The 14,880-nt window shown below is 36.8% G+C and overlaps 1 protein-coding gene and 1 long non-coding RNA gene across 21 annotated transcripts in view; one reads left to right on the top strand and one right to left on the bottom strand.

Annotated features, from left to right (window-relative positions):
• Positions 1-14,880, bottom strand: part of ZNF438 (zinc finger protein 438) — a 403,052-nt gene that overhangs the window by 35,163 nt on the left and 353,009 nt on the right. The window lies entirely within an intron of this gene.
• The window catches only part of LOC144313718 (uncharacterized), a 75,599-nt gene continuing 61,203 nt past the window's right edge, over positions 485-14,880 (top strand). The window contains exons 1-5 of one of the 5 annotated variants that reach the window (XR_013379346.1): positions 485-2,297; positions 2,767-2,895; positions 10,183-10,468; positions 10,859-11,000; positions 11,725-11,840. This is a non-coding gene — a long non-coding RNA (uncharacterized LOC144313718). The remainder of the gene's footprint in view (positions 2,298-2,766; positions 2,896-10,182; positions 10,469-10,858; positions 11,001-11,724; positions 11,841-14,880) is intronic. The other 4 variants (XR_013379343.1, XR_013379344.1, XR_013379345.1 and 1 more) reach the window with 4 other exon arrangements.

Genomic DNA, 14,880 nt, shown 5'->3' with positions numbered 1-14,880 from the left:
CAGGGAGAGAGAGAGAAAATTAAATTACTGTTTACTTTCTTATGGATAGATACATGACTAAGTTTCCTTAATGAACAAATACCATCTTTGCCATCAGAAAAAAAAAAAAAGATAAGTCTTTATATTACTGCTCTGGAATGCTATATGAGATAAGGAGTGCCATTAAAATAATTTCACCTGTACCCTCAATATTTTGGTGTTTAAAGTAGAAAATTTGCTCAAATGGAGTCTAATGTCTTCTTCTACCACATAAAGCACTGCTGTATTTAACTCTACTGTATTATGAAAAATGAATAAATTATGTAATAAATGCACCTAATGCTTATTAAAGAAAACTTATGAATAATCACAATATTGCATCTTCTGATTGGCCTGGAAATAAAAGTGCATTATATAAATGTGCTAGAGGAAAAGTGGCATTAAAAAAGTCACATAAGATCTAACATTATTTTTCAAATATCACACAAGCAAGGTCAAGGCACCATGATACAACATTAGCAGTCAGTGTGTCCTTCATAGTATACACAATCTCTGATCATTATAACCTAACTTTTCTTGCTTGACTTCTATTAAGTAGAAAAATCTACCTGAAAGGAAAAAAGTTAAGGGATGCAAACAGTGAATGCCATCAATTATGGCAAGATTTATTACAATATGCTTTATAAATCACTCATATGAGTACTTTTAATTTTATTTAATATGTCATATTTAAAGAGTTGATTAAAAATATGAATTAGGTGAATTGGTCACTTGAGAAGTTATAGCTCAATGGTTCTGGAAATGGAAATCTCCCATTTACTCCTAGTTGAGGAAAGCTCAGGGAGATGTTGCGATGTCTTTGTTATGCCACTTTGCCTTCAAAATAAATTTAGATACAGAATCTTACAGAATATATAAAAATCACTGGCTCCATGCTCAATGAGCTTATTAACATTAACCCATGATGTGAGTTTGTGTTTAAGTGCATGCTCTATTGTGTGTATATGGGCACCAACCAGAGCTACAGTGTGGATGTTTATCTAGATTATTATTTTAGGGAATCATTTTATAGAGAATAAACATGTCATATATCACCTGTCTGATACACTGTCACTGAGACAAATACCATAGTATAATAAATTTGGCCAGGAGAACCTGAAATACGAAAAAATTTAAAAAGGTGATAAAGTCTTGGGTGTCTTACTATTGGTAACTTATAACGGGCTCTTTGTATCTTAAGATAATGTGACTGGGCAGCTGCTCATCCCACAGGCCTTCCCCACATTTTGATCCTACTGTGACTTTTAATTTTCAAGTATTGTACACTGACTCTCGCACAAGCTTTAGGTTTAATGGAATTGGTAAATCCACAGATGAGAGCTTTACCGACATGAAGTCTCCCACACTGAGTGCTTACTACGTGTTGGACCTGTCAGGTAATTCACACATACCTCTTATCCTCACCTGAGGATCAGCAGTTGTCATCCTTCAAGTCAAGAAACTGAGGCTCAAAGAAATGAAACTACATGTGCAAAGTCACTAGGATGAGCCAGATTTAATTTCTCCAGGACTGTCTGATTCCTAAATTCATACATATGCTCTGTTTTCCCACATGCAGATTCTCCCTCCCTCTCCAACTTCATTCCTTTTTTCTCTAATGCACACATGAACAGACAAACAAGTGTGGACCAAGTCAATGGAAATACGCACAGAACGTTTTTGTGCTGGATTCTGGAGTCAAAGTACAATCAGGGAAACAAAGAATGGGAATAAAGTAATGGGGAAAAATGACTTAGTGAAGCTGGGAAAGGAGCAAACCTGGGCAATAAAAAAATTCAGAGAGGGAATGATAGTCATCTTCAAATAACTGAAGAGCAGTTACTTAGAAGAAGAATTTGGAGGGGATCCTATGTAGCTCCAGTGGGCATCCTAAGACCAGTGAGGGAGACAAGTAATAGGGGGCACATTCCAAATGGATACAAGCTAGGACTTCCTCATGACTACTGATATTTAACTCTGGAACCTACACCATGGAGTGCTAAAGGACATATTAAATTCTGAAAAAGTTGAGGGAGAAGCTGACTGAAGCTTTGGTTTTCAGCCCTAGGAATGCATACACTATACCTTAGGAACATGGCAGCAAAGGACTAAGAAAGGTTGAATAACCCCAGACAACCTATAACTGAAAAAGCCACCTTTCTTTTATGTGTTGAGGAAATGAAACCGGTCATGACACAGAAGAGGAAAAAAAGAAGTGCTTGAATGAACTTACACTTGCGAAGTACTTCGCGTTGTTCTTGTCCTTTATATATACTCAGGTATTGTTTGAAAACATTTAATGTACTTGAGAAGGAATTTTCCTAGCTTGCTTTAAGTAATTTCATGTGTCCATTATATTTCACCATTTTTTTTTAACTTTTCCAAACAACTTTATTGAGATATAAATTACATTCAACAAACATATACCCCAGTGTAGTAATTACATTCTTTTTTCAGACTAGGGCCCTGGCTGACAGGACAGAGTGCCCTTCTTGGCTAGCTAGCTAATCCTGGAGATGACAAACAGCTCCCCTGTGAACTTCATTTCATATGCAAACAAACCAGAGTCCATATCCCCAACCACCTCCATTATCTGACTGTCACACAACTTGCTAATATTTTCACTGGCCTAAATCACCTCAGGGCCAGGTATTGGATAACTAGGCCCACCCAAAGCCTTGAACTGCTGAAATCTTTCAACCAAGCCAATCCCAAACTGTTTATCTTGCCCTGTGTTGCCTTTCCCAGAAAAACACAATAAAGGCTCTAGGTAGCTCCTTCTGTGTGCTTCCTGACCAACCCTGGAACTTCCCAATGTGGCCCTGGATGCATGGCATGCCCTTTCCTCTTAGGAAGTGATAAATTCTTCTTCTAAAGGTAATTTTCCCTGTGTCTTTCACCTTATTATATCTGAAACAAATCCCAGATATATTTTAAGAAAAAATAAAATGTGGGGGCACCTGGGTGGCTCAGTGGTTGAGCATCTGTCTTTGGCTCAGGTTGGGCTCCCCATGGGGAGCCTGCTTCTCCCTCTGCCTATATCTCTGCTCTCTGTGTCTCTTATAAAGGGGGAAAAAAAAGGAAACAAAACAAAAAAAGAAACTGTGAATATCACTTCAAAAAGTTCCCTCATCACCTGAAAAAAGTTCCCTTGTGCTCTTTATCCCCACCCCTCATCACAGGACCAATCACTGATGCTTTCTGTGTCACTATAAATTAGCTTTGCTTGTTCTATGATTTTATATCACTTCGTATCAAACAGTATGAATTCTCTTATTGCATGCATCAAATCATTCCTCTCTCTTGTTGAGTGTAATATGATTTGCTTATCCATGCACCCACGAATGGGCATTTGTCTTGTTGCCAGTTTTGAGCTATCCTGAATAGCACTGCTACAAATATTTGTGTTCAAGTCTTTGCAGACCTAAATGTGTTTACATCTCTTGGGTGAAAGCCTACGAGTGGAATTTAGCCGAGGGTGGTCTATTAAATGTACGTTTACCTTTATAAGCAATTAATTGCTTATTTTCCAAAGTGGTTGTACTATATTTCATTGTTTTAAAAAACCACCTCTTCTAAGCAATGATTGAATTCATGTTTTTTTGGGATCTCTATATAAATGACAGGACCCAAATACCTTAAGGTTCAATTTTGTTAAAATAATATAAGCTTATAGTACATAAATTTGGACTAATAGGAGTATTCATCATTCACTCAATTGTAATAAATGCTTATTCCTATCTCTGTCATATTTAAGAAACAAATAATAAAATTCTCAAGTTGGTACTAAAGGATTAGAAAAGCTGAAAGAGAATCTATACATTTTGAACCACTTAGAAAATTCTTCATGTTTCATTAATATAATGTATTAATATTTGACAATCTCCTTCCTTCCCTAAATGGCTGCATACTGCTAATGAGTTCAGTAAGAAAGTCTCTCTTTAAATTCAAATATTTCTGAATGTCAGCCACTGACAGAGTAAAGTGCTTTATAGAGTCAGGACTAATTTTTCAGACCCTTAAAGGCAACTTCTTTTCTAGTTAGAGTTGGGGAAACTTTGGAATTACATAGTCCTTATTTCCCCTCACTTTTTAGATTTGTTATTAATGTGGTTTCACCAGATGCTCTCTACTGTTCTCCAAACCAGAAAATCTTAGAAGATGAGACTGGCCTTTAATTTTCAGGGCCATGTTCTAGCCCAATCTCAATGAATTAAATGCAATGCAATGAGCTAAAAGTTGTAAAAGGATCAGCAAATTGAGTGAGAACATGTATGTTTTCCACTAAAACTTCTTACTGTGTGGTCTTGGAGAAGTCATTTTATCTTCTTTTCTGTTTCAGTTTCCCCAAATTAGGAAGGGAGAGAGAATATGTAAACCATTTGGCTGAAGAAAGCATTAGGCTAGATGTTAATGTGTTGAAAGTATATATGGTAAAGTATAAAATGTAAAAATATTATAAAAAATGTAAAATGTAAAAATATTGTAAAAAAAGCTATTAAAAAAACTAGTGTGTTTTATTTGTTAATAAAGTTCTCCAGAGTTCTTCCACACATAAAGAAATGGTTATAACTACCTTTGGCATTTCCAGGAGTAGAAAAAGGGAATATAGTAGAACATACTTAAAAACAAAAACAATGGTATTTCCAACCATAAGATCTAATCATTTACCCTCATAAAGCACACGTACATATAGATACTCAGGTTCCTTAACAGGTGCTCTACATGCCACTGAACTAGGCAGATGTCTGGGAGGCCACTTTTTTGTCTCAATCAAAATCTATTCAGGAAATTATGTTCTAGCCTGAGACTTCCATTTCTTTTCCCTCCTCAGGTTCTCTGTACAATTTCTTCCAACTCCTGTGGCTCTAATTACAACTCGACATTTATATTTCTAGTTCCCAGGTTCCAGGGCGAAATGTTCTCTGCTTACTATGGCTCTCCACCTGGTTACGGGCAGACTACATGTAGCTCCTGCTTCCTCTGAAGTGCTTTTCAAAATTATCTCCTCTACTCCAAACTCATTCCTGCCTTAGGTCAGGTCTTGCTGCTACTACAACAGCCTCCTCAATTGTTCTCCTGCCTCTTGGCTTCCATCTTTCCAATCTATTCTTTGTGATACAGCTAGAACTATTTTTCCCTTTTAATAAAAATTTTTTTAAATTTTATTTAGACTTGTTGAGGGATAACTGACAGATAAAAACCATACATCTTCAAGTGTACAATACAATGATTTGATGTATGTATATTTGTGAAATGGTTACCACGATCAGGGTAATTAACATATCCCCTCATCTCACAGTTACCTTGTGTGTGTGTGTGTTTTGTGTGCTGAGAACACTAAGGTCTCTCTTTTAGCAAATTTCAAGGAAACAACACAGTAATACTAACTAGAGTTGCCATGCTGTACATTAGATCCCCAGAGACAAGCACTTTCAATTCTAAGAGCTGATTCTTCTGGATTTGTATCTCTGTATCTGTGGATAACATGCTCATGATCCTACTTCTTTATTGTTCAGTTTCAGGCAGTATCTACTGATGATCCACTGTGGAGGATGAAAAGTTATCTCTATTTCTCTCTTCCCATCAAAAAAATTTTGCTTAATAATTTTTGTGAGTATAGAATTCCAAGTTGAAATTTAAAGGCATTCCATGGTCTTTTGGTTTCCAATGTTGGTGTTAACAAATCCAAAAGTATCTGTGGTCCTTTGTATGCAGTCTGTTTTTATTTTTCTCTATGGAAACAATGTTTAGAAATTTCACAACTTAGCATCTCAGCATATTTTCATCCATTCGCCAAGTGCTTGGTGGGCCTTTTTAACCTGGAATCTCTTACATTCAGATCCTGGCTTATTCAGTTATTTTCTTGAAATTTCCTAATTTACTTTTCTCTGCTTTTTCCCCCTTGAACTCTTATTATTCAGATGTCCATTCTCCCTGGTCATTTATACTTTTCCTTCCCCCTCTTCCTAGGTTTTCTTTTATTTTTCTCTTTCTGGAAAAATTTATTTTCCAATGTTCAACTGAGTTCCAATTATCATTTTTACCCAGTGGCCAATGAATGGTTTACAATTCTGAGATCAAGGATCCCATGCTCCACCAACTGAGTCAGCCAGGCGCTCCCATGAATGGTCTTTTTAATGCAAATCTAATCATGCTTTCCCTAGGTTCCCTTCAGTGGTTCCCTGTTGTCCACAAGACAAAGTTGGACCTCTTTTGCACAGCACATGGGGCCTTCCACACAGTGGCCTGTGGGGTCATCCATGCTACATTATTAAGAGCTATATCTCCAAGGTAACCAAACAGGTCCACTCATATGCTTCCACAGTTCTTCATGGAAAGGCCTTCTTTCCCTTGTTTGGCTACATAATTCCTATTTACTTTCATCGGCAATGTCCATCTGGCCCATCTGAGGCATTTTTATTGATCTGTCCATTATCTTCCAACACACTTTGGCTCTCTCTCTTAGCATGCAGCATTTGTTTAAATTTCTCTGTTTCCCACTTAACGTTGTGAGTTCCTTGGTAGCAGGGCCAATGTCATTTTTATCTCTGTATTTCTAGAACCTAGAGGTCTAGGTCTATAGTAAGGGTTAGTAAATGTTTATTGAATGACTAAATGTCACTACTCTTACAAAAACAATAGTGCTAAAAATTGTTTAATAATACATGCACAGTTCCACCTAGTGCTTTTCATATCATTTAAATCTTTTAGTTTGCCATAGTAAGTTCCTAAAACTACAAGTAATTTTTTGTAATTAATAGTGATTTTAAAAATCTGAAGCAATGTCTTTTTAATTTTGCCATAATTACACTTTTCCATAACCTAAAGTGACAGCTAATTGACTAAGGTAATTTTTTCAGTAGTAAATTTCCTTTGATCACGACAGATCGCCTGGCTGTGTTTTTAAAAGGACTGAAACACTCCTAAAATGACTTAAAAACTATCTTATGTAACTGTAAAAAGAAAAAAAAAGGTCCTACTTTCAATTTCTCTAGTGCCAGGCTTGGGGCTTTTCAGATAGATCAATGTTGCTTTAAGTGTCATCACCTACTGATAAAAAGTCCTAGGAAACAATGCCTCCCAGCATTACCTGTAAGTGCAATACTTGAATACTGCAGCTTTTCTGTGAAAAGACCTTTTTAGTCACATTTAAAAAGACTCAAGTTTTGGTAAGTTTTCACAAACAGGGATCTTTCCATTTCTTATTTATTCAAATGTTAAGCATACAGATGTAAGAAAAATATTTGGGTGTTTCTACATCAACCAGAGCATCCTTGGAATTTCCCGCCTGGACTCTCAATGCTAAAAGAATGGAGTTGTTCAAGCCAGTGAGGTTACTACTAGGATGAAGATAAAAGCAGTGCAAAGAAGAATTGCACCATTTGGTAATAAATGACACTCAACAGTAAAATAAATGCCTAAAATAAAGATGCTGTCATTTACACATTCATGATAGAGATACATATGTGAAACTGTTCATTATTATTTCACTTCCTTGGACCATTCTGGCTGGCGATGTTTCAATCAGTTTAGATTTAATTTATTGCTTTGAAATAATCACATCTCCACCATTCCTGCTCTTCTCCTGTCTACATTTAGTGATGCAATCAACTTTAAAGGAAGCAGGTTTACAGAAAATTGGTATAATTTCAATATCATTTTGGATTCCTCACATTCTTTTCCTCTCCTAAATCTCACCTGCTGCCAAGTGCCATGGAGTTTTGGTTTCATTACCATAAACCAATTGGCGTGCTTTCAACAGACTCTAGTTCTACCTCCCATATCTCTTCCTTTCTCACCTCATCATGACATTGCCAATAAGGTCCATTTCTCTCTCAGCCCTACTCCCATCTTTAGCTTTTTCTTTCTCCTCTAAAGTGTCTGCATTAAATTAAAATCCCATCAATTAGCTTTACAACGACTGTTTCAATTAAAGAAAAAAAACCACATCACTGCTCTATTTCCTGCTAACTTCATCCATATTTTTTATGTTCTTGTGGGTGTGTGAGCTGCTGCTTAACAAATGATTCTGGTGATTTTTCTTCCTCTTTTAAAATAATTCAAACTTTCATTGTTTCCCTGGAACACTCTAGTCACCGATTTACCTTCTAAGCATCAGCTAAATTTTTGTTATTCTATGCCCTCAATGGCATTTGTCTGATACTCAGATTATCATAAAATGATTATCTCCAACATGGAAAAAGCTAAGCAAAAACGAACAAGCCTCTCTCTCATTCTATAACCCTGATTCCCTCTACAGAGACAACTCTCAGTACCTATGTGGATCTCCCTTCAGAAATTGAATGTATTTAAGCTAACATGCATAGAAATGTGTTTTATCCTCCTTCCCTCCCCAAATCAGAATAGATTATACATGCTACTCTTTTTTCATTTAATATATTTTCAAGAGCTCTCCTTATTGGCACTTATGGTTCGTCTTCATGTCATCATTTATTTGAGAGAGAGAGAGAGCGAGAGAGTGCAAGGGGAGGAGCAGAGGGAGAGGGACAAGCAGCCTCTCTGCTGAGTGTGGAGCTGGACACAGGGTTCAATCCCACGACCCGGAGACCATGACCTGAGCTGAAATCAGGAGTCAGACACTCAACTGACTGAGCTACCCAGGTGTCCCCTCTTCATTCTTTTTTTAAAGGCTGTCTAGTATTTTATTGCATAGACTCCTCAACTTCTTAACCATCTACCTACTGACTGACATGAGATTGTTCTCAGTCTTCTGCTCTCACAAAGTTGCAGTGTACATTCTTACACTTACACCTTTGCAAGTGGGATGAAAGCACAGTAAGTGATTTATTAGGTTGATTGAGATTTTTATAGATATTACCAAATTATCACTCAAAGAAGTTATACTGATTTACCCAATAATGTATAAAAATGACTCTAAGCCAGTACTTGCAAAAATTGCCACAGGGATTTTTCAGTCAACTATCCAAAAGCTTCAAAGATTCTAGCACGCCTAGATATTTTTCCCAACTTTAGTTGCATATAAAAATATTGCTCTTTGTTGAAATATAGAAACACTGACAATAAAATGAAAACCAAGTTTCACATCTCAAGGATTTAGAAAGGTGATTGTTTATGGAAAATCCCTGACAGACTGGAAAAGGAAAAAAGAGTCAGTTGTACAAGAAAGTGCTGCTGCCTAGCATCACCGAAAGGAAGTAGGTATTAATGTCATGGGGACCATCGCCCATTAGTTGGTGTCAGTACATTCTTGCTATGAAATGAAGAGACAATTTCCTAATTGAAAAAGACAAACCAGATAAAATAACAGGAGAAAAAATCCTACATATTTGAAAAACTAGCCTTTTAAAAAATGTTTTTCTTTGCAAGACATCACAGAATATACAGATGTAGTTTAAAGGATAATATTATAGTGTAAAAATGGTGCTCCTTTGTCTAATATGAAATGATGTCTTGACTGAGGTGCTAGCAGCTGAGGATCAGGTGAACCCAATTAACCCAATTTTTACTTGTCCCTACTAAGTGGTTTATTTTTGATGTATACTACTCCCTAAATCCTTTAGGGTACAACACAGAAAACCATAAACAGGCTATAAAGGTCATGACATTAATTTTCCTGTCATTCTCATGCTTTAAATAGGCATCAGAAAGCTAAAAAAAAAAAAAAAAAAATATTGTCCTCTGGGAAGGAAGGCAAATCTGAAACTAATTATGGTAGTTATTATTATAATACTATTAAATTAAACACTGTGACCCAAGCTAAATTTATCGTGGTACCTTTTGTTAATGAATAAAACTTCCCAAGTAAGATTACTGCATCCTCTCATATCATAAAATGATTCACCAGAGGACTAGTTGAACAAAGTAACCACTGAAAAATCTGAATTTTCATTCACCTAAAGCTTAACTAAAACGTTTAATAAGCATACATGGAATCTTTATGTATAAAATGCTCTTACAAGCTTTATTTAAAAAGGAAAAACTTCACAGGGGCAGAATACTGAACTAATAGTCACGGACAGTTTATCTCCACTTGTTTTCTATGGTCCGCTACTTCTCCTATTTTGTGAACTAGGGACTGGCTCCTATTACTATTATTTACACCAAATAGAAAATAAAATGTGGAGGAAAATCTCAGTAACATCTTTTTCTGCTAAATTTCTGAAACTCAAACTGCTTTAGGTATTTGGAGGACAACATGATCCAGAGGCTCCATCTAAACTTCAAGAGTTTTTCTGGTGGCTCAGTCTTCCCCTCATTACCACTCACTGGCCTGGGCTCCAGATGGGAGAGGAAGCCGCCTCGCCTGGCAAGTGGGAAGTGTTTGCTGTCTGTGTCCTCTAGCGCCCTGACACTGGAATGATGACCCATGCAGACTCTGTTGGATTCTTTTAATCCTTACAAATGCTGGCAGAGAGATGAGGGCCAAGGACAAAGAATGATAAATCTGGGTGGATGGGAAGGAAAGGTAGGGAAGAAGGACTATCCACATCTGTGTGAGACCAGCAGAAAGATGAATAAGTAGCAATCACAAGATAAAGAAAAAAGGAGTGGGAGGAAAAAGGAACAATGGCAACATTATTTTAAAAGGAGAAATGGCATATTAATGGGGAAAAAATCACTTAAATTTCAGTTTCTTTAAATATCTCAGAAGATACAGAAAACTATTTAAGAAGTAGTTTTTCATATGCTTTCTTGCAATTAGTAAAGACATTTACAGGACCAGGATGTTCTGTGCATCAGTGATAGTCTCAATAATCTCAGTGACTAATGACTTGGTAAATGATTTTGCTGCTGATCAACTGCAATAGTTTATTAAAACTTAAGATGACTAAAATTAAATACTTTTTTTTTTTAGAGTATTTATTTACTTGAGTCAGAGACAGACACAGAGAGAGTGACCCGAGGGAGAGGGCAAACCTGCCTCAGGGCTCGATCCCAGGACCCGGACATCATGACCTGAGCCGAAATCAGATGCTTTAACAGACTAAGTCACCCAGGTGCCGCTAAAATTAGTTTAATAGCATTTTGTTTCTCTAAATTTGAAAGTTCGTTTTGTTTTTATTTTTAAAGATTTTATTTATGTGTTCATGAGAGATACACAGAGAGAGGCAGAGACACAGGTAGAGGGAGAAGCAGGCTCCCCACAAGGAGCCCGATGCAGGATCAATCCCAGGATTCCAGGATCATGCCCTGAGCCGAAGGCAGCTCAACCACTGAGCCACCCAGGCGTCCTAAAAGTTAGTTTTAAAATAAGATTTTCTAATTGTCTTTGTTTAGAAGTGTTACAGAACTATGAGGAAGTACTACATCGGAAAGATTTGAAAAAAGTCAGAATGGGGATCCCTGGGTGGCGCAGCGGTTTAGCGCCTGCCTTTGGCCCAGGGCGCGATCCTGGAGACCCGGGATCGAATCCCACGTCAGGCTCCCGGTGCATGGAGCCTGCTTCTCCCTCTGCCTGTGTCTCTGCCTCTCTCTCTCTCTCTCTGTGACTATCATAAATAAATAAAAATTAAAAAAAAAAAAAAAAAGTCAGAATGAAGCAGAGAATTGTTTTCTCTTGCAAGGGTTTCTACAATGGCTTACTGTGGACATGCAGGGATTCCAATTCAAAAGATATAATTAGGAGTGGTTCCCTGATCTTTTGTTTTTATGTATTTACCATGTTCCCACAACCTATTGTTTTTGTTTTTGTTTTTTTCCCCACAACCTATTGTTTTATAGCTAATAGATCCACATTGCAAACTGCCCTTTGTACTCCAAACGTGTATTTTCACAAGAACTGATGAGACAATCTTTCAAGCTCATGCATGATGGCACTGTCTGGCAGCAACATGAAGGTAGCCATCTCTGTTTTATAATGATTTGAATGTTTCATTATATTTTGTAGTTATTATTTTAGAAAAATTAGTGGAGCTCAAAAGATTAAATGTGATTAATATGACACCAAATGCACAGGCAATAAAAGCAAAAATAGACAATTTGTACCACATCAAAATTAAGAACTTCTGTGCATCAAAGTAAAGAATCAACAGAATGAAAAGGCAGCCTACAACACAGTAGAAAATATTCATAAATCATATATCTGATAATGGGGTAATATCTAAAATATATAAAGAATTCCTAAAACTCAACAAATAATCTGGTTAAAAATTGGGCAAAGGACTTGAAGAGACATTTTTCCAAAGAGAATATATAAACGGTCATCAAGTATATGAAAAGGTGTGGAGTATCACTTATTGTTAAAGAAATGCAAATAAAACCCAGTAAGATGTCACCTCACACCCATTAGGATGACTACTATCAAACAAAACAAAAAAGGAACAGAACAAGTTTTGATGAGGATGTGGAAAAATTAGAGCCTTTGAACACTGCTGGTGGGAATGAAAAATGGTGCAACTGCTTTAGAAAACAGTATTGTGGTTTCTCAAAAACGGAAAAACAGAATTATCATGATCCAACAATTTCACTTCTGGCTATATATCCAAAAGATATGAAAGCAAGATCTTGAAGAGATCTATGCACATCCATGTGCATTAGCAGCATGATTCACAATAGCCAGGAAGTAACACAAGCATCCATTGATGAATGAATAGATAAGTAAACGTTGTGTATATATATATAATGGAATAGTATTCAGCCTTAAAAAAGAAGGAAGTTTTGACACTTGCTATAACAGGATGAATCTGGAAGACATTATTCTAAGTGAATTAAGCCAGTCTCGAGATGACAAATGTGTGATTCTACCTACATGATGTATCTCAAGTGGTGAAATTCATATAAACAGAAAGTAGAATGGTGGTTGCCAAGGGCTGGGGGAAAGTGCAGAGAGGGATTTGTTGTCTAATGGGTATAGAGTTTCAGTTTTATAAGATGACAAAAGTTTTATATGTTGGTTATACAACAATGTGAATATACTTAACACTATGGAACTATGAAGACAGAAAAGTGGTTAGGATGATGAATTATATGTGTTTTTTATTATAGTTTTTAAAAAGTAAATATGATTTTATTAGTATTAAGAAGAATAAGTCTTGGGGGTGCCTGAGTGGCTCACTCAGTTAAGCATCTCACTCTTGATTTTGGCTCAGGTTATAATCTCAGGGTTCTGAGATCGAACCCCAAGTCAGGGGGTAGCCTGCTTGAAATTCACTCTCCCTCTGCCCCCTCATCATGCCCACCCTCATCCCCCACTTGTGCTCTCTGTCTCTAAAAAAAGAAAAAAATAAATCTTATAAACCATATGAGTTTAGGCAAAAGTGGCAATTATTCAGGGTGTTTTATGTGAGCAAATCTTTAACCTTTATTGGAAGCATGCTGGACTTTAGTCCATATATATGTGTGTAGTTGTGAGGAAAAAAAAGTAATAAAATTAAAGAATATTTACAGAATATACATTATTTATTATACATATCTGTGTCAAAAGAAATGATGCATTAAGGAATTATATAATGTTTTAGTAGTTTGCCAGTTATAGAATATCTTCTTATATAGCATTACACACTTTCGTGTATTTTCTTGAGGAACATAATTTATACAAAAATAAATACTGCCTATAAAGAGAAATTCCTAGTCTAGAGCTCCTCAGGCCATAGGCTGTGAACATAGCCACTCTGAAGATTAGATCTGGCTCATTTCTAAAGATTTTTATTTTATTTTTTTATTTGAGAGAGAGAGAGAGAGCATGACCAGAGATGGGGGAAGGGCACCAGGAGAGGGGAGGTACAGAGGGAGAGGGAGAAGTAGACTCCCTACTGAGCAGGGAGTCCAATGTGGGGCTCTATCCTAGGATCCTGGGATCATGACCTGAGCCAAAGGCAGATGCTCAACTGACTGAGCCACCTAGGTACCCCAAGATCTGGCTCATTTCTATGTCCCCAAATGTGTATCACACCATATTCTCTGGTGAGTGTATCAGAGACGCAAGGGGTTTCTAGGTAACATTTGTTCATGAGACTACTTTAATATTAACAGCTGACAAAATGTTATAGGGATAGTGCCTCAATAAATAACATTTTCTCAGCTCCAGGTTGGCTCTGGCAGGGGTGAGTCTATCCCTTTTCCTTCAATCCACTCCCTAGGCTTTGGCACTATCAAAGTTGAGTTGAGAGAATCGAGGTAACCTGAGTGGTTTTAGATTAAAACAGCCACAGGTATCTTACAGTTCAGCTGTAAACCCCTCAATTAGCTTTGAGATTAAAGCAGTAAGGCTATTTATGCTTGGGCTTCCCAAGACTTGGGTCTGTATTCACAACGCAGACAGTAAGACAGACAGACAGGGGTGAGGGTGGGTGGGAGGCAATAGTCTCCCATCCATAATTCTCCCACCTCCATGCAGTGCCTTCTGGGGATATTCAGTTATAGTTGAAGGATCTAAAATACTGGTAAGCACTGTACACCTACAGATTATATTCTCTAATAATCACACTGCATGAAATCCAAAAAATGAAGCCCTACTAATGAGAAATCTTTTCTCATTTTGGTATATGTTCTCAAAAAACTGATATTACAAAAACAATTGGTGACTGCAGTACATTCACACTCAGCATTCAGTTCTCTATAAGTGACTGGGTAGGGAGATAATTTTAGTCTAACCAAGTAAAGGCATATAGAAATAAAAGGATGATTTCAAAGGAACTGCTATGGGAAGCTACCTCTGGAAAGAAGAGAACTGAGAGATGAACACTTGGGAGAGAGAATGATTTGCCATTGTGTGCTCGTTGGTAAATCTTATGCATATTTCACCTTATGGTTATACTACTTAAGACAACATTATCAACAATAAGAACAATGAAAAGCATGAACAGATCTAGAGAGACAGGTGGTTCTTAATAAACACTAGCAGGGAAAAATGTCCATGAAATAATCTTAAGTGAAGCA

Source organism: Canis aureus, chromosome 5 (assembly GCF_053574225.1).
Source record: "Canis aureus isolate CA01 chromosome 5, VMU_Caureus_v.1.0, whole genome shotgun sequence".
NCBI classification, from domain to species: domain Eukaryota; kingdom Metazoa; phylum Chordata; class Mammalia; order Carnivora; family Canidae; genus Canis; species Canis aureus.
The sequence above is the reverse complement of the archived record's forward strand: the minus strand, read 5'-3'. Positions and strand labels throughout refer to the sequence as shown.